The sequence below is a fragment of the Bombina bombina genome, chromosome 4, assembly GCF_027579735.1.
Source record: "Bombina bombina isolate aBomBom1 chromosome 4, aBomBom1.pri, whole genome shotgun sequence".
NCBI lineage: Eukaryota > Metazoa > Chordata > Amphibia > Anura > Bombinatoridae > Bombina > Bombina bombina.
Genome location: NC_069502.1, coordinates 471260747 through 471283671, shown reverse-complemented (window position 1 = coordinate 471283671; position 22925 = coordinate 471260747). Strand labels below are relative to the sequence as shown.

The 22925-nt window shown below is 42.0% G+C and overlaps 1 protein-coding gene across 3 annotated transcripts in view; it reads left to right on the top strand.

Annotated features, from left to right (window-relative positions):
• ARHGEF10 (Rho guanine nucleotide exchange factor 10) overlaps positions 1-22925 on the top strand; it is a 595236-nt gene that overhangs the window by 93069 nt on the left and 479242 nt on the right. The gene's annotated exons all lie outside the window — the stretch shown is intronic.

Sequence of the window (22925 nt, the reverse complement as noted above, 5' to 3'; positions counted from 1 at the left end):
GTTTGGCCATATCAACAGGAAGGAATATTTACTTTTCAACTCTTCTATAACTGTATAAGCCTTATTAGCTTCATCTGAAGGAGCAAACAACATATGCTTGTGGAATATAAATCATAACATTTACACATGTCACGTTGACCAATGTTAGATAGCATATACTGTATAAATTTCAGACACGTATCCCCAAGTATTCTTAAACGGCATAATATCCTCAATAAAAGGACACATACATTTATCAACAATGTACACCTGCATATTAATTGACATCATGTGAAAAAAAAATGAATAAAGCTGTTAATGTTTTGAAAATAAACAGCTATTAAAACAATTTTGAAATATATTTTCTAATTTTGATTAGAAAAATATATGCATATTTATGAGATGGAAATCACACTTAAGAAAGTGCTTCATAAAAAAAAAATTAGATATTATATATCTGGAAATAATTTAAAAAGAAAAATACTTATTAATGCTTGCAGCGGGATTTGGCCTTTGGAGGAGAGGTACTTGGGATGGAAGTGTGGCGTCTTGGGCGACGCACACCAGCTGACTGGGAGGCTAAAACATGCGATTCAGGGTCCTGCAGGGAGATAACGGAGGATGCGAGTGAGGAGGGAGTTTGCGGCCTATCTGCAACCCTCTCCACTGCCTCTGCCAGGCGGACGAGTGCGGCATTATGTATTTCCATCTGGCTCTGTAGCCTCCTGAAATCCTGCTGCTGCTGGAGCCTAGTAAGTCTAAGCTCCCTGTGAATGAGCCTCAGTAGAGCATCCTGCTGGGACTGTGCGGGGATATTGGATTCCATGGGGGGCACTTGTGGCTGTATAGGTGTCTCCGGCACATATTCCTGGCTCTGTGTGAGGTTGTCGTCACTCAGTCTTGGGGACTGTGTGGGTGGCTCAATATCCAATTGAGGACAGACATTGGTGGGGGGGGTGGTGATTGTTGTTGTGGTGGTAGTGGTGGCGGCATTTGTTGTGCCATGGGAGGGTGCTGAATCTGTTGTTGAGGTGGCATATAGTACATATGCTGCGGTGGAGGATGCATCTGCTGATGCTGTGGTGATGAAGGATGCATCTGCTGATGCTGTGGTGATGAAGGAGGCATCTGCCGATGCTGTGGTGGTGGAGGATGCATCTGATAATGCTGTGGTGGAGGATGCATCTGATAATGCTGTGGTGAAGGATGCATCTGATAATGCTGTGGTGGTGGAGGCTGCATCTGATGATATGTCCTCCCAGATGAATATGGGGATGGGCCAGGAACATTTTCAACCTCATAGGCCAGTGGCTGTTGCTCATCTCCTTCAAGTATGCTGAGGTAGGAGTATCCAGCTTCAATAACATCCCCCTCCTCCTCCTCACTTAATTCCGGAACATCACTGGCCTCCGGTCTTGTTGAGGACTCATACTCATGTTCCAATTCTGAAAAATAAATTGTAATTATAAATTAATCTGATGAAACATCTAACATTTGAAAATCAATTTTATAGATATAGATATAGTTATATATATATATATATATATATATATATATATATATATATATATATATATATATATATATATTATTTCTGTATGAACTTAAACATATTTAACCAGAGGTGTATATTTAAAGATTGTGCCTCTAAGCGACTCTTTGTATTACACATAGTCCATATATATGATATAGATAGAAAGAATTTAAATCTATACCCTTGCTTGTTTGAGCAGATAGCCACTCCAGAAATCAGGATGAATATATCCACTACAACTATGTTAAGATGCCATTAAAGGGGCAATGAAGTACAAATTAAACTTTCATGATTCAGACAGAGCATGCAAATTTAGTCAACATTTTATATTTTACTCCTATTATCATATTTTCTTCCTTCTCTTGGTATCTTTATTTGAGAAGCAAGAATGTAAAGCTTAAGAGCCAGACAATTTTTGTTTCAGAACCTGGGTTGCTGTTGCTTATTGGGTGGCTAAATGTAGCCACCAATCACGAGCGCTAGCCAGGGTTCTGAACCAAAAATGCAAAGTCTCCATAGCTTACATTCCTACTTTTTCAAATAAAGATACCAAGAGAACAAAGAAATATTTATAATAGTAGTACATTAGAGAGTTGCTTAAAATTGCTGCTCTATCTGAATCATGAAATAAAAAAATTGGGTTTACTATCACTTTAAGTTACTGTGCAAATTAGACTTTGAACCATGTAAAACATTACTTGTACTAATCCTACCTAGGTATGTTTTCCACTGATGCTTGAACACAATTGATTACTAAACATATATAATATATGAACATTCTATATTCTGTATTACACATGTGTATGATTACATTTATATTTTAAAAAACAAAGCCGATATATATTTCTGATGTTAACATATATTTGTTAGAAATAAAACATTTATTACATATGATATTTAATATTCACCTTCATGGACCTCTTCAGCTGGCACTGATGTGTCCATTGTCCCCTTACATCCTAGGACAGATTCATCTGAGATGACATTGGCCATCATCTCCTCCCATGACCTTAGGTGTATTCTCTTGCTAGGACCACCACCTGTCCCACGTGCATATTTGGCCTGCTGTGCCAGCTTAGCTTTGGTTTCCCTCCTGCAGTCATGATAGCGGTGTTTAATGCTGGCAGTAGAACGATTACGTCCTAAGCAGCTGACTGCCACTCGAATCTCCTCCCACAGCTTATTCCGGACAGCCGGCCTCAGGTTAGGGTTCTCCAGCTGAGCTGCCCTCTCCAAGTATGCCTCAACAAGAGCCTCCTTCTCCTCCTCAGAGTACCTCTCCTCTCTAAGCCTGCCCTTCACACCTGAAGGGCCAGCAGACACAGACTCTCCCTCCTGTGACTGGGGACCAGCCCTCTCTACCTCCTCTGTCCCTGCAGGCTGTGACAGGCTACCACCAGCCCCACCCCCAGTTGCCACAGTCTGCCCCACTTTCCCTTTTCTTTTTGTGCCTAGCTGAGGCTGACTCCTCCTCACTCCTCCCACCTCCATTCCTCTTCCACCCTCTCTCCTTCCCTCCTCTGCCAGGGTTTGAGGAAGGACAAATCCTCCACCCAAACCTCGGCCCCTATTCCTGCCCATACTATTCCCTACTTCCCCCCTCCCCCTCCCTCTATCCACCCTCACCACTGCCCTCCCCCTAGCCACCCCCTTCCCAACTCCACTAGGCCGATCCATCCCTTTCTCCTTCCTCCCTAACTCTAACCTAACACTAAAGTCCCTAGCTTACCTAACTACACTAATTCACCTAACTAAACCCTAAATTAAATAGCCCCAAAACTAACTACCTAACCTATCTAGACCCTAACTATCTCTATTCTATATCCCTCAAAAAAAAATAATTGTGGGGGTGAAAATAAACAAAGGGATGTAAATGAAAAAGGAAAAACTAAGGAGGATTAGAACAAAATTATAGAAAAATAATAAGGGATGCAAATGAAGAAAGGGGTGAGCTATATAGTCAAATGAACCAAAAAATATGGGATCTAAAAAAAAAAAAATAGGATGGGAAAAATGTATATATAAAAAAACAAGTTATATAGTGAGGAAGGGAAGGGTAGTCAAAGGGGGGATGGGAAGTGGAATAAGGGGATTAATGAAAGGAGTAATAAAGGAAGATGGGGATATGGGGGTTAATGAAAAAAAAAAAAAAGTGAATGTGTTTGTATCAAATAAAAGTGTGTATGTGTGTGTGTGTGTATTTGTGTGTATAAACTAATGTGTGTTAATTAACTAATGTATGGATGTGTGTGTGTGTTCCTAATATTATATGAGGCCTACAATAAGAATATATGAAAATCAAATATCAAACTCTCCACTAACTCTCAAACAACTCTCAAAAACCCAAAACTCCTACCAACGCAACTAGCTCCCGTGTCTTTCTCTCTAGAGGCGATCACAGGTAAAGAGCGCAGGCGCAAACCGTTATTCTTATAGACAGAGGTCGGGTTACCATGGCAATGCACTTGTTATGGCGCGCTTTTCGACAAATCCGACATCGGTTGGCAACGCAAACTTACGTACGGCCGAAAAGAGCGACTGCGCGCAACACGCTAATCTTTTCAATGGAAACCTGGTACTAAAATGGAGCCGTAAATTACTTTTAGCTGTCGGCCGCTTCGGTAGCTTACGGCTCCATTTTTAACGACTCAATGGAAGCGAGGCCATGGTTTCCAAGAGCAAACAGTGGACGCTTTCCTTTCAGGGTAAGTCCCTGTTTGTTCTAGGACTACATGATATTATAGCTACTATGGTCTTTGGTGGTGAGGGAGCTTCTCTGATGCATAACAAGAAGTCCAAGGGCAAAAATAGATCATGGGGTGTTTTTGACCCCTTTAGTAATCTCTGACCCAAAAATTCAATTCTACTTTAACCAAGTCAAAGGATTCTCCCAAGACTTCCTGGAGGTCTCAGACCAAGCACACCAAGAAGTCTATTAACACTTCCAAGTCAGCATAGCGTTGTTTCCCCTTTTTAGGACATAGTTGCTGGTATGCATATATTTTTTATATCAGCAAAAATTGTCAAAGCAAACATTAAAGAAAAAAAACACGTCTGTAATATGTCTGAACTCTACTAGTTTATACACTACTTTTTATGCATATCTTATAGTCATGTATCCTTATGCCAATATAAACCTCCAGATCGCTCTACCCTGACTAAGGTCAATGTCAGTTATATACCTATATTGGAACTTAAAAGGGACATGAAACCCAATTTTTTTCTTTCGTGATTTAGAAAGAGCATGTCATTTTAAACAATTTTCTAATTTACTTCTATTATCTAATTTGCTTCATTCTCTTGATATCACTTGCTGAAAAGCATATCTAGATATGCTCAGTAACTGCTGATTGGTTACTGCACTTAAAGGCCTTGTGTGATTGGCTCACATATGTGCATTGCTATTTTTTCAACAAAGGATATCTAAAGAATTGAGCAAATTAGATAATAGAAGTAAATTAGAAAGTTGTTTAAAATTGCATGCCCTATCTGAATCATGAAAGTTTAATTTTGGCTAGACTGTCCCTTTAAATAAGACTCAATGCCCTGAAGCTCTTATCAGCCAAATGCCTACATCAGGCCAGTCCGAATCAGTTGTGTAGTATGCAGCTGCTTAAAGGGACACTGTACTGTAAGTTGTTTCCCCTCTAACTTACATATTATAAATAGTATCTACCCTTCAAAATGGGACTGGAGTTTTAAGTAGTCTTGTCAGCCTCTCAGTGAGAGCATTGATGAAAGAGTCTGGAGATGCAGGGAGAGTCTTTCTGCAAACCCATCCAGACTCATTAACGGCTCCTAAGCAATCAGTGTTGACGAGTTTCACAGCCTGCTTTTCAACACTCAAGTCCATGTCAGAAGCGAAGCTACAGTCTGTCAAACTTAAAGGACCGTTTTTCTGTTCCACGGCATAGATTCCAGTAAGATCGCCTCATTTTTTAATCATATGTTAATGCTAGACGACAGGGTCACAATGGGACTCCTTTATCTTTATGGAATCAAGGGTTAATATCTCCTGAGGGGGATTGTTGAACAGTGGGGGGTGAATCATATTTGTTTTATGTGATTTCTGCTGCTTTATATGTGTGAGATGCTTTGGGCTCATAGGCTAATATGGAACGTACAGGTTGCCTTTTTTTCTTGAGTGGCCCAGTTTTATTAAGCTTGGTGCGTTTCACTTTAGCAGGGGTGCTCCAGCATTGCACATTGTGTGACCGGGACCGGGGGGTATAGGTGCCGATTGTTTTATTGAATGAAATAGGGGTACCCAGTTATCGAGGATTCTAAATTTTTAGAAGGGGTCCCTCTACGACAGAATTCGATACCTGTGTATATTGTGAGGAGGTCCGTTTAATCCAGCCCTCTGAATTATGTTCCATATGCCGCAAAAGGGTGTTTTAATCAACTAATGTTGAGATGTTAGATGCCACTGAGCCTTCCGCCTCTGAGGAATCTTTATCCCGTGAGGCGTGCCCACTACAATCATCCGATCCTACACATGCAGCTTCCCTGTAAAGGTCTTTCCTGGATTGGAGTCTGTAGCAGAGATATATGCTCACCCTTACAGGTATCACAGCCCAAAGTGATCAGGAAAGAAAACCACCTGGGCTGTGAATAAATGCACGGGGCTGTGCGCAAAAACCAAGGATCCGAGTATGCTGTACAAACAAGGGTAAATCCAAGAGAGTAGTCAAGGTATTGCAGAGATCAAAGGAAGCCAGAGGTGTGGGAAAATGATGAACAGAGCTGGGGGCACAAGCCAGGGTCAGTCTTGGGGATTCAGGAACAAAGACATTTAAACTAGAAACATGAATCAAGGAACTGACACTGAGCACAGGAAAAGGCAGGGCTATATAGCCAGATAATGAGCTGCTAATTGGTAGGAAGTCCCAGGTAAGCCTGACTGACAGGTCGTAAATGAGCACAGGTGATCCAGGTAAAGCAAAATCCAGAGTCCAGCCCCAGTGCTGCAGGCAGGATAAGGAAAGGTAATGAAAGGCTTACATACACACACAAATAGAGAAAAGCAGCTGTCAAAGATGTCATCTGGATGGCGACTCCCATGGGCATCCAGACCTACAATTTGGTCTTCCTCTACATTACTGGAAAACACTGTGCCAATAGTGGCCTTAGCAGCCTTCTTCATATTCTTTTTTGTCTTAGCTGCTGTCAAAGAACTCGCAGGTGAGGCATTCACAGTTTGCAATGCTTTCTCGAACATCACAAGATCCTCCTTGCAGACAAGGGTACCATTCGAGGCATAAGTCCAGTCAGGTGACAGTACTTTGGCAGGGCAGAAAGTAATGCTGGTGCTTGCCTGTGCAGAGGTGATGATGGTTTTCGGATTAGGCATATCATCAGAAAGTTGAGAAGACGCTTCAGGAGCAAGAGGTAGAGGCATAATCTGGGTCTCAGGGATTTCAGGACTAACGAGCAGGTTCCGTAGGTTTACAGGAAATAACAGTCTCAGAGGTTAGTAGACTCCTCTGAACAGCAGAACCTGGACAGCCGTAACATCCGTAACAGCAACCTTGGCAGCTCACAGAATTGCATGTAGAACAAACAGGGTGAACAAAAACAGTGCCTGTTTGGAGAGCTGGAGACCAAGGTGGGCGAATAGGGCAATTGGAGATAAAGTGTCTTCTTTCCCCACAGTAAAAACAAAGGCAATGGCTCCTCCTTCTGGCCCTTTCTTGGGGAGCCTGCCTATTCCGGATTACCCCTATCTCCATGGGCTCCTCAATGTCCTGAGAAGGAGTATTCGATTTGTCAGGAGCATCAAGGTAACGAGGAAGCCGTGAACTGTGGAAACGTGGAACAGTCCTAGGAACCTTAGTTTGCCTTGTGGTAGTACACTGAGTGGCCATGGCTGTTATGAAAGTCCCCCAGTTGTCTAGGACAGGACTCTTAGCCAGAAGCATCTGGTGCGCCCATTTTTTATCTGCCCAGAAAGCAGGTTGATGGCTGAGTAGACCATGATGAAGTCGGTGGCAAACAACAGCTCACAATCTACCTTAAATGACAAGAAGGATGAACGGCTACCATTGAATCTTTCAGGTAACAGTACAAAAGGTTCACGATATGCTGGTGTGTACCGTACCTTTAAGAGCACAAAAGTCCCACTGCAAATCCAGAACAGTCTGAGACAAGTTGGATACTTGCTGGCTCAGGGCAGTGAGCATCCTGTTCATCTCTGCGGGCTCCATAATGTTCAGTTCTTATGTAAAGGTCTTACCTGGATTGGAGTCTTTAGCAGAGATATATGCTCACCCTTACAGGTATCACAGCCCAAAGTGATCAGGTAAGAAAACCACCTAGACTGTGAATAAATGCACAGTGCTGTGTGCAAAAACCAAGGATCCAAGTATGCTGTACAAACAAGGATAAATCCAAGAGAGTAGTCAAGGTATTGCAGAGATCAAAGGAAGCCAGAGGTGCGGGAAAACGATGAACAGAGCTGGGGTTACAAGCCAGGGTCAGTTTTGGGGATTCAGGAACAAAGACACCTAAACTAGAAACATGAAACAAAGAAATGACACAGAGCACAGGAAAAGGCAGGGTTATATCGCCAGATAATGAGCTGCTAATTGGTAGGAAGTCCCAGGTAAGCCTGACTGACAGGTCGTAAATAAGCACAGGTGATCCAGGTAAAGCAAAATCCAGAGTCCAGCCCCAGTGCTGCAGGCAGGATAAGGAAATGTAATTAAAAGGCTTACATACACACACAAATAGAGAAAAGCTGCTGTGGCTTAGAGGCAAGAGAACAAGCCTAGGATAAGAGAGGACCTCGCTTGCCCCCAAAGGGGCGACCATGCCTGGCTGTCTGCATGGAACGGTGGGAACCGTGACATTCCCCTTACATCGCTAATCCTCCACCTGGAGGGGGCCTTTTTCCACCAGACGTTACGGCCCAGTTCCGTATGGCGATGTCTGCTGCCTTAACCGATTTGTCTTGTACTGCTACGCGCAAACGAAGGGTTAACCCATGCACTTCGGCCCAGGGAGCATCATGTAAAATGACTGTTTTATCAGATCAGTCTTCTGGGGATGCGGTTCTCTCTGAGGCGTCAGAGTACGGACCTTCTGGGTCAGAGCCTGCTGCTTCTATACCTCCGGCAGAGGAAGATCTCGCTTTTAGATTTAAGGTGGCACATCTGCGCTGGCTTCTGTTTCTGGGCTCTATAGAGGAGTGTGTCGTTGCACATCCCTACTTGGCTAACACTTTTTGTGCGCTTGCCGTCCGTTTTTTTTTTCTATTCCACTTAAAGATAGTTTATTCTTAGAGCTCTTGGTTATTAGCGGAAACTCTTTTTATAAGTTGTTTAGTCTAGAGGGATAATTATGTACTGTTGACTTAGGTTGTTACAGTTTCTGAAGACTTCCTATGAAGCATCTCTGTCTCGATTCGAGGTGATGTTGTATTCAGTCCACGGGTCATCCATTACTTATGGGATATATTCCCTTCCCAACAGGAAGTTGCAAGAGGATCACCCAAGCAGAGCTGCTATATAGCTCCTCCCCTCACATGTCATATCCAGTCATTCTCTTGAGAGGAGTGTGGAGTTTTTACACTTAATTATTTCTTCAATCAAAAGTTTGTTATTTTAAATGGCACCGGAGTGTGCTGTTTTTCTCTCAGGCAATATTTAGAAGAAGAATCTGCCTGCGTTTTCTATGATCTTAGCAGAAGTAACTAAGATCCACTGGCTGTTCTCGCACATTCTGAGGATTGGGGTAACTTCAGACAGGGAATAGCATGCGGGGTCCCCTGCAAACGAGGTATGTGCAGTAAAATATTTTTCTAAGGAATGGAATTGACTAAGAAAATACTGCTGATACCGATGTAATGTAAGTACAGCCTTAAATGCAGTAGTAGCGACTGGTATCAGGCTGATGAATGTATGTGCAGTAAAGTAATTTTCTAAGGAATGGAATTTGACTAAGAAAATACTGTTAATACTGAAGTAATGTATGAGTCTTAACTGCAGTGGAAGCGACTGGTAGCAGGCTTATTGATAACACTACATAACCTTTAAAATGTATGTTTAAAACGTTTACTGGCATGTTAATCGTTTTTGTGAGGTACTTTGGTGATAAAACTTATTGGGGCATGATTTTTTTCCACATGGCTGACGTATATTTCTGCATAGAAATGGTTAATTGAGGTTTCCCACTGTTGTAATATGAGTGGGAGGGGCCTATTTTAGCGCTTTTTTGCGCAGTAAAAATTCAGTCACAGTCTTCCTGCTTCTTCCTCCTTGATCCAGGACGTCTCTAGAGAGCTCAGGGGTCTTCAAAATTCATTTTGAGGGAGGTAATCAGTCACAGCAGACCTGTGACAGTGTGTTAGACTGTGATAAAAACGTTAAATGTTAAATTGATTATCCGTTTTGGGTATTAAGGGCTTAATCATCCATTTGCTAGTGGGTGCAATACTTTGCTAACTTAATACATTTACTGTGAAAATTTGGTTGCTATAACTGATTTGGTTCATTGTTATTTCAACTGTGACAGTTTTTTTGTGCTTCTTAAAGGCGCAGTAGCGTTTTTTATATTGCTTGTAAATTTATTGAAAGTATTTTCCAAGCTTGCTAGTCTCATTGCTAGTCTGTTTAAACATGTCTGACACAGATGAATCTGTTTGTTCACTATGTTTGAAGGCCAATGTGGAGCCCCATAGAAATATGTGTACTAAATGTATTGATGTCACTTTAAATAAAAGTCAGTCTTTATCTGTAAAGAAATTATCACCAGACAACGAGGGGGAAGTTATGCCGACTAACTCTCCTCACGTGTCAGTACCTTTGCCTCCTGCTCAGGAGGCGCGTGATATTGTGGCGCCAAGTACATCAGAGAGGCCCATACAAATCACTTTGCAAGACATGGCTACTGTTATGACAGAAGTATTATCTAAATTGCCAGAATTAAGAGGCAAGCGCGATAGCTCTGGGTTAAGAACAGAGCGCGCTGATGATGTGAGAGCCATGTCCGATACTGCGTCACAATATGCAGAACATGAGGACGGAGAGCTTCATTCTGTAGGTGACGGATCTGATCCAGGGAGACCGGATTCAGAGATTTCTAATTTTAAATTTAAGCTTGAGAACCTCCGTGTATTGCTAGGGGAGGTATTAGCGGCTCTGAATGATTATAACACGGTTGCAATTCCAGAGAAATTATGTAGGCTGAATAGATACTATGCGGTGCCGGTGTGTACTGACGTTTTTCCTATACCTAAAAGGCTTACAGAGATTATTAGCAAGGAGTGGGATAGACCCGGTGTGCCCTTTTCCCCTCCTCCGATATTTAGGAAAATTTTTCCAATAGACGCCACCACACGAGACTTATGGCAGACGGTCCCTAAGGTGGAGGGAGCAGTTTCTACTTTAGCTAAGCGTACCACTATCCCGGTGGAGGATAGTTGTGCTTTTTCGGATCCAATAGATAAAAAATTAGAAGGTTACCTTAAGAAAATGTTTGTTCAACAAGGTTTTATCTTACTGCCCCTTGCATGCTTTGCGCCTGTCACTGCTGCTGCGGCATTCTGGTTTGAGTCTCTGGAAGAGGCCATTCGCACAGCTCCATTGGATGAGATTATGGACAAGCTTAAAGCACTTAAGCTAGCTAACGCATTTGTTTCTGATGCCGTTGTACATTTAACCAAACTAACGGCTAAGAACTCTGGATTCGCCATCCAGGCGCGCAGAGCGCTATGGCTTAAATCCTGGTCAGCTGACGTGACTTCTAAATCTAAATTGCTTAATATTCCTTTCAAAGGGCAGACCTTATTCGGGCCCGGCTTGAAAGAAATTATTGCTTACATTACTGGAGGTAAGGGTCATACTCTTCCTCAGGACAGGGCCAAATCAAAGGCCAAACAGTCTAATTTTCGTGCCTTTCGTAACTTCAAGGCAGGAGCAGCATCAACTTCCACCTCTCCAAAACAGGAAGGAACTGCTGCTCGTTACAGACAGGGTTGGAAAGCTAACCAGTCCTGGAACAAGGGCAAGCAGGCCAGAAAACCTACTTCTGCCCCTAAGACAGCATGAAGAGAGGGCCCCCTATCCGGAAACGGATCTAGTGGGGGGCAGACTTTCTCTCTTCGCCCAGGCTTGGGCAAGAGATGTCCAGGATCCCTGGGCGTTGGAGATCATATCTCAGGGATATCTTCTGGACTTCAAAGCTTCTCCTCCACAAGGGAGATTTCATCTTTCAAGGTTATCAGCAAACCAAATAAAGAAAGAGGCATTTCTACGCTGTGTACAAGACCTCCTAGTAATGGGGTGATCCATCCAGTTCCGCGGACGGAACAAGGGCAAGAATTTTACTCAAATCTGTTTGTGGTTCCCAAGAAAGAGGGAACCTTCAGACCAATCTTGGACTTAAAGATCTTAAACAAATTCCTAAGAGTTCCATCATTCAAAATGGAAACTATTCGAACCATCCTACCCATGATCCAAGAGGGTCAGTATATGACCACAGTGGACTTAAAGGATGCCTACCTTCATATACCGATTCACAAAGATCATTATCGGTACCTAAGATTTGCCTTTCTAGACAGGCATTACCAGTTTGTAGCTCTTCCCTTCGGGTTAGCTACGGCCCCGAAAATTTTTACAAAGGTTCTGGGCTCACTTCTGGCGGTGCTAAGACCGCGAGGCATAGCGGTGGCTCCGTACCTAGACGACATTCTGATACAAGCGTCAAGTTTTCAAATTGCCAAGTCTCATACAGAGATAGTTCTGGCATTTCTGAGGTCGCATGGGTGGAAGGTGAACGTGGAAAAGAGTTCTCTATTACCACTCACAAGGGTTCCCTTCCTAGGGACTCTTATAGATTCTGTAGAGATGAAAATTTACCTGACGGAGTCCAGGTTATTAAAACTGCTAAATGCTTGCCGTGTCCTTCATTCCATTCCACGCCCATCAGTAGCTCAGTGCATGGAAGTAATCGGCTTAATGGTAGCGGCAATGGACATAGTGCCATTTGCGCGCCTGCATCTCAGACCGCTGCAATTATGCATGCTAAGTCAGTGGAATGGGGATTACTCAGATTTGTCCCCTCTACTAAATCTGGATCAAGAGACCAGAGATTCTCTTCTCTGGTGGCTTTCTCGGGTCCATCTGTCCAAAGGGATGACCTTTCACAGGCCAAATTGGACGATTGTAACAACAGATGCCAGCCTGCTAGGTTGGGGCGCAGTCTGAAACTCCCTGAAGGCTCAGGGATCGTGGACTCAGGAGGAAAAACTCCTCCCAAGAAATATTCTGGAATTAAGAGCAATATTCAATGCTCTTCTAGCTTGGCCTCAGTTAGCAACACTGAGGTTCATCAGATTTCAGTCGGACAACATCACGACTGTGGCTTACATCAACCATCAAGGGGGAACCAGGAGTTCCCTAGCGATGTTAGAAGTCTCAAAGATAATTCGCTGGGCAGAGTCTCACTCTTGCCACCTGTCAGCGATCTACATCCCAGGCGTGGAGAACTGGGAGGCGGACTTTCTAAGTCGCCAGACTTTTCATCCGGGGGAGTGGGAACTTCATCCGGAGGTCTTCGCTCAACTGATTCGTCGTTGGGGCAAACCGGAACTGGATCTCATGGCGTCTCGCCAGAACGCCAAACTTCCTTGTTACGGATCCAGGTCCAGGGACCCAGGAGCGGCGCTGATAGATGCTCTAGCAGCCCCTTGGGTTTTCAACATGGCTTATGTGTTTCCACCATTTCCGCTGCTTCCTCGACTGATTGCCAAGATCAAACAGGAGAGAGCATAGGTGATTCTGATAGCGCCTGCGTGGCCACGCAGGACCTGGTATGCAGACCTAGTGGACATGTCGTCCTGTCCACCATGGTCTCTGCCTCTGAGGCAGGACCTTCTAATTCAGGGTCCTTTCAACCATCCAAATCTAATTTCTCTGAGACTGACTGCATGGAGATTGAACGCTTGATTCTATCAAAGCGTGGCTTCTCGGAGTCGGTTATTGATACCTTAATACAGGCTCGGAAACCTGTTACCAGAAAAATTTACCATAAGATATGGCGTAAATACTTGTATTGGTGTGAATCCAAGAGTTACTCATGGAGTAAGGTTAGGATTCCTAGGATATTGTCTTTTCTACAAGAGGGTTTAGAAAAGGGCTTATCTGCTAGTTCGTTAAAGGGACAGATTTCTGCTCTGTCTATTCTTTTACACAAACGTCTGGCAGAGGTTCCAGACGTTCAGGCTTTTTGTCAGGCTTTGGCTAGGATTAAGCCTGTGTTTAAGACTGTTGCTCCCCCGTGGAGCTTAAACTTAGTTCTTAAAGTTCTTCAAGGTGTTCCATTTGAACCCCTTCATTCCATTGATATTAAGCTGTTATCTTGGAAAGTTCTGTTTTTGATGGCTATTTCCTCGGCTCGAAGAGTCTCTGAGTTATCTGCCTTACATTGTGATTCTCCTTATCTGATTTTCCATTCAGACAAGGTAGTTCTGCGTACTAAACCTGGGTTCTTACCTAAGGTAGTTTCTAACAGGAACATCAATCAAGAGATTGTTGTTCCATCATTATGTCCTAACCCTTCTTCAAAGAAGGAAAGACTTTTGCATAATCTGGACGTAGTCCGTGCCCTGAAGTTCTATTTACAGGCAACTAAAGATTTTCGTCAAACTTCTTCCCTGTTTGTCGTTTACTCTGGACAGAGGAGAGGTCAAAAAGCTTCGGCTACCTCTCTCTCCTTTTGGCTTCGTAGCATAATACGTTTAGCCTATGAGACTGCTGGACAGCAGCCCCCTGAAAGAATTACAGCTCATTCCACTAGAGCTGTGGCTTCCACCTGGGCCTTTAAGAATGAGGCCTCTGTTGAACAGATTTGCAAGGCTGCGACTTGGTCTTCGCTTCATACCTTTTCAAAATTTTACAAATTTGACACTTTTGCTTCTTCGGAGGCTGTTTTCTCCAACATAGGTGTGTCCGGTCCACGGCGTCATCCTTACTTGTGGGATATTCTCTTCCCCAACAGGAAATGGCAAAGAGCCCAGCAAAGCTGGTCACATGATCCCTCCTAGGCTCCGCCTACCCCAGTCATTCTCTTTGCCGTTGTACAGGCAACATCTCCACGGAGATGGCTTAGAGTTTTTTAGTGTTTAACTGTAGTTTTTTATTATTCAATCAAGAGTTTGTTATTTTGAAATAGTGCTGGTATGTACTATTTACTCAGAAACAGAAAAGAGATGAAGATTTCTGTTTGTATGAGGAAAATGATTTTAGCAACCGTAACTAAAATCCATGGCTGTTCCACACAGGACTGTTGAGAGCAATTAACTTCAGTTGGGGGAACAGTGTGCAGTCTCTTGCTGCTTGAGGTATGACACATTCTAACAAGACGATGTAATGCTGGAAGCTGTCATTTTCCCTATGGGATCCGGTAAGCCATGTTTATTACGATCGTAAATAAGGGCTTCACAAGGGCTTATTAAGACTGTAGACTTTTCTGGGCTAAATCGATTCATTATTAACACATATTTAGCCTTGAGGAATCATTTTATCTGGGTATTTTGATATAATTATATCGGCAGGCACTGTATTAGACACCTTATTTCTTAGGGGCTTTCCCAAAGCATAAGCAGAGCCTCATTTTCGCGCCGGTGTGGCGCACTTGTTTTTGAGAGGCATGGCATGCAGTCGCATGTGAGAGGAGCTCTGATACTTAGAAAAGACTTTCTGAAGGCGTCATTTGGTATCGTATTCCCCTTTGGGTTTGGTTGGGTCTCAGCAAAGCAGATACCAGGGACTGTAAAGGGGTTAAAGTTTTAAAACGGCTCCGGTTCCGTTATTTTAAGGGTTAAAGCTTCCAAATTTGGTGTGCAATACTTTTAAGGCTTTATGACACTGTGGTGAAAATTTGGTGAATTTTGAACAATTCCTTCATGTTTTTTCGCAATTGCAGTAATAAAGTGTGTTCAGTTTAAAATTTAAAGTGACAGTAACGGTTTTATTTTAAAACGTTTTTTGTACTTTCTTATCAAGTTTATGCCTGTTTAACATGTCTGAACTACCAGATAGACTGTGTTCTGAATGTGGGGAAGCCAGAATTCCTATTCATTTAAATAAATGTGATTTATGTGATAATGACAATGATGCCCAAGATGATTCCTCAAGTGAGGGGAGTAAGCATGGTACTGCATCATTCCCTCCTTCGTCTACACGAGTCTTGCCCACTCAGGAGGCCCCTAGTACATCTAGCGCGCCAATACTCCTTACTATGCAACAATTAACGGCTGTAATGGATAATTCTGTCAAAAACATTTTAGCCAAAATGAACCCTTGTCAGCGTAAGCGTGGCTGCTCTGTTTTAGTTACTGAAGAGCATGACGACGCTGATATTAATATCTCTGAAGGGCCCCTAACCCAATCTGAGGGGGCCAGGGAGGTTTTGTCTGAGGGAGAAATTACTGATTCAGGGAACATTTCTCAACAGGCTGAACCTGATGTGATTGCATTTAAATTTAAGTTGGAACATCTCCGCATTTTGCTTAAGGAGGTATTATCCACTCTGGATGATTGTGAAAAGTTGGTCATCCCAGAGAAACTATGTAAAATGGACAAGTTCCTAGAGGTGCCGGGGCTCCCAGAAGCTTTTCCTATACCCAAGCGGGTGGCGGACATTGTTAATAAAGAATGGGAAAGGCCCGGTATTCCTTTCGTCCCTCCCCCCATATTTAAAAAATTGTTTCCTATGGTCGACCCCAGAAAGGACTTATGGCAGACAGTCCCCAAGGTCGAGGGAGCGGTTTCTACTTTAAACAAACGCACCACTATACCCATAGAGGATAGTTGTGCTTTCAAAGATACTTTTGCTTCTTCTGAGGCTATTTTTGGGAGAAAGGTTTTGCAAGCCGTGGTGCCTTCCATTTAGGTGACCTGATTTGCTCCCTCCCTTCATCCGTGTCCTAAAGCTTTGGTATTGGTTCCCACAAGTAAGGATGACGCCGTGGACCGGACACACCTATGTTGGAGAAAACAGAATTTATGTTTACCTGATAAATTTCTTTCTCCAACGGTGTGTCCGGTCCACGGCCCGCCCTGGTTTTTTAATCAGGTCTGATAATTTATTTTCTTTAACTACAGTCACCACGGTACCATATGGTTTCTCCTATGCAAATATTCCTCCTTAACGTCGGTCGAATGACTGGGGTAGGCGGAGCCTAGGAGGGATCATGTGACCAGCTTTGCTGGGCTCTTTGCCATTTCCTGTTGGGGAAGAGAATATCCCACAAGTAAGGATGACGCCGTGGACCGGACACACCGTTGGAGAAAGAAATTTATCAGGTAAACATAAATTCTGTTTTTGGGAGAAAGGTTCTACAGGCTGTGGTTCCTTCCGTTTAAAGTTCCTGCCTGGTCCCTCCCATCATCCGTTTACTTTAGCTTTGGTATTGGTATCCCATAAGTAATGGATGACCCGTGGACTGAATACACTTAACAAGAGAAAACATAATTTATGCTTACCTGATAAATTTATTTCTCTTGTAGTGTATTCAGTCCACGGCCCGCCCTGTCTTTTTGAGGCAGATCTAAATTTTAATTAAAACTCCAGTCACCACTGCACCCTATAGTTTCTCCTTTCTTGTCTTGTTTCGGTCGAATGACTGGATATGACATGTGAGGGGAGGAGCTATATAGCAGCTCTGCTTGGGTGATCCTCTTGCAACTTCCTGTTGGGAAGGGAATATATCCCATAAGTAATGGATGACCCGTGGACTGAATACACTACAAGAGAAATAAATTTATCAGGTAAGCATAAATTATGTTTTTAAGACAGAATTAAGGCCTTGGAGCTTATAATTCTTTTTTGGAACTATCACAGTTTCTGGCCCAAAGCTAGGGTTTCAGGGTGACAGATATGTCTTCTGAGTCTATTCTCTCCTTTTGAATGGAGGAAGATTTATTTGGTTAAGACCCAGCATCTTAGATCACCGCTAAGCTTTAACTATCCAAGTCCGATCCAGTCCTGGAATAAGTCCATGCAGAGGCCTGTCTAACCTAGATTGGCAGGGGGGGCCAGTTCCAGGTTTTATCTTGGCTTATGTGGGAACTGACTTTCGCTCTTTTCGGACGCTTGATTCAGGAAATTATAGCTAGGCAACAAATCTCAGCCTTCTAGGGCAGTTTTCCTTCTCTTGATCCTGTCTTTCAGTCAGAGAGAGGGAATCCTTCAGGGTTTTGTTCTCCTTTGGAGTTATTGTCCCAGTGCCTATCACTGAGTGAGGTTTGGGAGATGATTCAATCCATTTTTTTTAAATTTTGTTTTGTTTTCGGGGTCTCTTAGAGGAGGGGCACTCCCGTCTTATTTGGACCCTTTGGTACTTAAAGCAACTTTATTATGTCTCCTTGTTAGGTGACTATAAGGTCCTCTCTACCCTTGTATGGGAGGAGCAGTGCAGGACCACTGTTGAGGAAGGATATCATACCTTTTCTTTCCTCTTCAGGGGCGCCTCCTAGTGCAGTACTGTAATGATGATAAACACAATGGCAAATCCTGTGTTAAAATGATACTTACAAGGAGAGCAGCACCAGATGTGCTAAATGAGACAAGCTGGGGACTCACAGTGGCCCAGCAACACTGATCCGGGCACTGGGTAGCAGGGTTCAGGAGATTCAGGTTTCCAAAAAAGCAAGTCCGGCTCAGGCTTTATGTATCATGTATTTATTAAAATCAGATTTAAAAAAGAGCCTGACTTGCTTTTTTGGAAACCTGAATCTCCTGAACCCTGCTATCCAGGATCAGTGTTGCTGGGCCACTGTGAGTCCCCAGCTTGTCTCATTTAGCACATCTGGTGCTGCTCTCCTTGTGAGTATCATTTAAACACAGGATTTGCCATTGTGTTTATCATCATCGCAGGCGCCCTTTTCTTTGTGATCCTTTTAACAGATTCCTTACTGCTATTGTTTATACATGAGAGGAGCTGCTGTCATTCACCAAGCCTGCAACATTTGGCAACACCAACACAGATCAATCATCATTTGGGATCACCCGCAATATCTGGACTACCCGTATTATCTGGACTTGTGATATTAATCTGATAAAAAGACACAGATAAGTTTTTATTATTTTTATATTGTATATTTATATTGAGCACATATTGTCATAAATTTCTGATTTATATATAGCGTGGGTACTTTTTTATACTAGTCACACTACTGTGGCTCATTGAAATTAGTCAGTTTGGACCCATATCATATAGTCTCTGTTATAGCGCCCCCTAGAGTTGGACATTTAGGTGTCACAGCAGTTTTCTACTGCTTTTGTTGAAGCAGCCTTTGGGAGAAAGGGTTTTGCAGGTTGTTGTGCCTTTAGATGGGGGCTGCCTCTCTTTTTGCCCTCCCGTTAGCATTCAGTGTCCTCTAGAGCTTGGGTATAATTTCCCACAAGTAAGGAATGCAGCTGTGGACTCTCCCTGTATTAAGAAGGAAAACAAATTTATGCTTACCAGATAATTTCCTTTCCTACTGTACAGGGAGAGTCCACAGCTCCTGCCCGTGTTCTCCGATGGGTGGCCCTACATTTTAATATGTTCTTTTGTCACCTTTTTCACCCTGATATTTCTCCTACTGTTCCTTGTTCCCTCTGCAGAATGACTGGGGGATGAGGGAAGTGGGGGAGGTATTTAAGCCTTTGGCTGGGGTGTCTTTGCCTCCTCCTGGTGGCCAGGTTCAGTATTTCCCACAAGTAAGGAATGCAGCTGTGGACTCTCCCTGTACAGAAGGAAAGGAAATTATCTGGTAAGCATAATTTATGTTTTTTTCAGAACTAAACATACACCCTGCTAATTATCAAGGTTAACCCCTCTACATAACTGTCCCTAATTGGATTTATCAGTTAACAACTACCAAACTATGTATAATAACTTTATGACAGTGGCCAGCCTTGTTGACTGTGGACTAAAGCCCAGATTGACTGCTTAAAATAAGGCAAATGGTGGGTTGAGTTTGGCTATTTAAAAATAATTGCCGGATGTTAATTTGTGTTAAAAACATTAGAACTTGGCTAATATGTTATTATATAGCAACATAACAGAAATGTCTTAAAATTACCCCTTTAGGTTAATGGTTGCAATTAAATAGTTGCTTTTGAAAATACCACCCATAATGAAAATATCAATTCTGAAGTACTGGCCTATGTTTATATTGAGAGAAAAGAGATAAGAAAATCAAGTCTTCCTGCAGGTCAGCCAATTTGAATAGGCATGTTTTAGAGAAAAATGTATTCTCAAGAACAGTATGCTTTTAGTTAGCAAACAGTTTTTTAAAATAGAAAAATAAACTTAAAGCAACAATCCCCATATAGCTGGTATAACATCTCATTGAAAAAACATAGAGGAAACACTTACAGTACAATGTCCCTTTAAGTTGTTAGACTATCACGTTAAATACTAGACACCTAAAACCTTTTTCTCCACAGTGCACTACTATTGCTTCTTTAAAGGGACAGTAAAGTCTAAATTAAACTTTCATGATTCAGATAGGGCGTGTAATTTTAAACAACTTTCCAATTTACTTTTATCAGAAAATTTGCTTTGTTCTTTTTGTATTTTTAGTTGAAAGCTAAACCTAGTTAGGCGCATATGCTAATTTCTAAGCCTCTGTAGGCTGCCTCTTGTGAAAATCTGTCAAATGCATTCAGATAACGCCTGTGGAGTTATTTAAGAGTCAGCACTAATTGCCTGAAATGCAGGTCTGTCAAAAGATCTGAGATAAGGAAGCAGTCTGCAGAAGCTTAGCTAGAAGGTTATCACAGAGGTCAAAAGTATATTAATATAACCGTGTTGGTTATGTAAAACTGGGGGATGGTAAATACATAGATTATCTATCTTTTTAAACAATAACATTTTTTGTGTTTACTGTCCCTTTAAGATAAGCATTATGAAATGACTTCAGTATTCATATAAAAAGCACCGTAGGACCACAATGCAGCCCCAACTATGTAACGAATAGCCCACAGCCTACTTTTTTTAGGAGAGAAAATTGTTTCATGTGAGCAGATTTTAAATTGTTCTTGTATCTGTCTTTCAAAAACAGCAATGGCTCAATATTACTGTTGTATTGCACTTATAGTTTTTATAACCTGCAGGTTTGTGTGCACCTTTATGATATCAGTGTTAGCAATCTGACACTTACCCTCTTTTCTTACAATTGGAAGAATTTTCATCTATGCATATTTATCACAGACTGTAAATCATAGCTTTTAAATGTAGTGCATTGTTTATAAGAAATGTCTTTTTCCAGTACCACAGGGGAAATAGCTGGAGCATGGTGAGATAAGAGGGTGGTGTCATGGAAAGGGCTGAGGACAGAATATGAATTGTTTTCATCAAAGAGCCCTTGTCAGTTTTACTTGACACGTTGTGAAGCCCTCATGAAAAGGCAAGACTATTTAAATGGCAAACTACAAAATTCATTGCTTGCAAATACCGGTCATTTGTTACCAATAAACACAGGCTAGTTTAAAAAAAAAAAAAGAGCATGCTTTACAAAGCACAATATTTACACAAAAAAAATTACAAATGTCTGTTCTGCCTTAAATAAACATTCTAATATACTAATTAAAGGATAGTAGGCTGAAAATGTAACCCCCATAAAGGACTAGATTACAAGTGGTGTGCTGTTACTAGTTGAAAGTAGACATGATATATATTATTATGGATCAAACGTTTTGCTTTTTCTACGCTAATTCAGTGAGTGCAGTCTCTCTTCTTTGGGGTGTGTGTGTATGTGTATGTATATAATATATATATATATATATATATATATATATATACACACACCAAAAATATTGGCACCCCTGCATTTAACAATGTACCACTTTACCCAGAAAATAAATTGTTGCAATTACAAATGTTTACAAATGTTTAGGCATTCTCATGTTTTTTCTTTTGTTTGTATTGGTATGACACAAAAAAGTGGAGAAAAAAAGCCAAATCTGACACATTCTATTCAAAACTGGACCGGACAAAATGATTGGCACCTGCTCAAAATTGTAGAAAATAGTTGCATTCCAAGTTTGTGATGCTCCTGTAATTTGTAATTAAACTCACCTGTACCAGTTAACAGGTGCTGACAATATAGAAATCGCACTGGCAACCAGTTCAAATGGTAAAACATTGACTCAACCTTTCTGGTGTGTGTGTCTGTCTCTCTTCTCTCTCTCTGTAACAGAGGTCAAGGCCTTCACACTCCTATCTTCTCATATCACAACCCATCCACTTAACCCTATTCCTTCACAACTTCTTCCCTCTCTCTCTGATTCTTTAACCCCTTCTCTAACTCATCTTTTTAACCCATTCCCAAAGGATAGGACGTTCCATGCCGTCCTAACTGCGCTGGGCATGGAACTTCCTAGCCATGTGGCTGTACAGAAGCCAAAGGTGCTTCCTGAATGGAATTGCGGCCTAGCGGGGAGCCTAGCGCCATAGGCACGCCCCCCATGACCAAATCCCATCATTCAAATCTCGCAATTGCATGCACATTGTTCCGATGTAGACAAATTGGTCCAGTCCTGAAAGGGTTAGCCAGTCTCTCACCACTGGATATTTCCTAACACCTTTAAGCTTGCATTAATCACACCAATCCTAAAAAGCCCTTACTTGACCCCACCACCCTTCTAACTATCAGCCAGTCTCCTTACTTCCCTTTGCCTCCAAATGTATTGCAATGATTAGCCTATAATAGCTTAACTCAATTTCTCTCAACTAATGCTTTACTTGATCCCCTCCAATCTGGTTTCCTCCCTATACATTCAACAGAAGCTGCTCTTAATTAAGTAAGAAACAATCAGCTAAAGTCTTTACTTGCTGCTGCAACTGCAATCCATGTGACAAGCTACCCCAAACCTTTTGTCTCTGCACATTCATAAACTGTGAGCTCTTCAGAGCAGCCCCCTCCTCCAGCACTTGTTTTGTCTCACCTGTTATGTATTTTTATCTTACCATAATCTTTTTCATTGTATGCCACTACTTTTGCACCCAGACCTACAGATTTTGCGTCTCTGTATAAATAAATGATCATAAAAAAAATAATATGGAATTTCTTCTATTATCAAATTTGCTACATTCTGTTGGTATCTTTTTAGGCAGGAGCAGCAACGCACTATGGGTAGCTAACTGAACACAGGTGAGCCAATGACAAGAGGCATATATGTGCAGCCACCAATCAGCAGCTAGCTCCCAGTAGTGCATTGCTTCTCCTGAGTCTACCTAGATATGCTTTTCAAAAAGGGATACCAAGAAAATTAGATATGGAAGTTAATGGAAAGGTTGTTTAAAATTGCTTGCTCTGTCTTTATGTTTAATTTTGACATTTTTATTAAGGGACATGAAATCTAAAGTTTTTCGTTGCTAATGTATATATTAAATATACTGAAATATTATAAAATT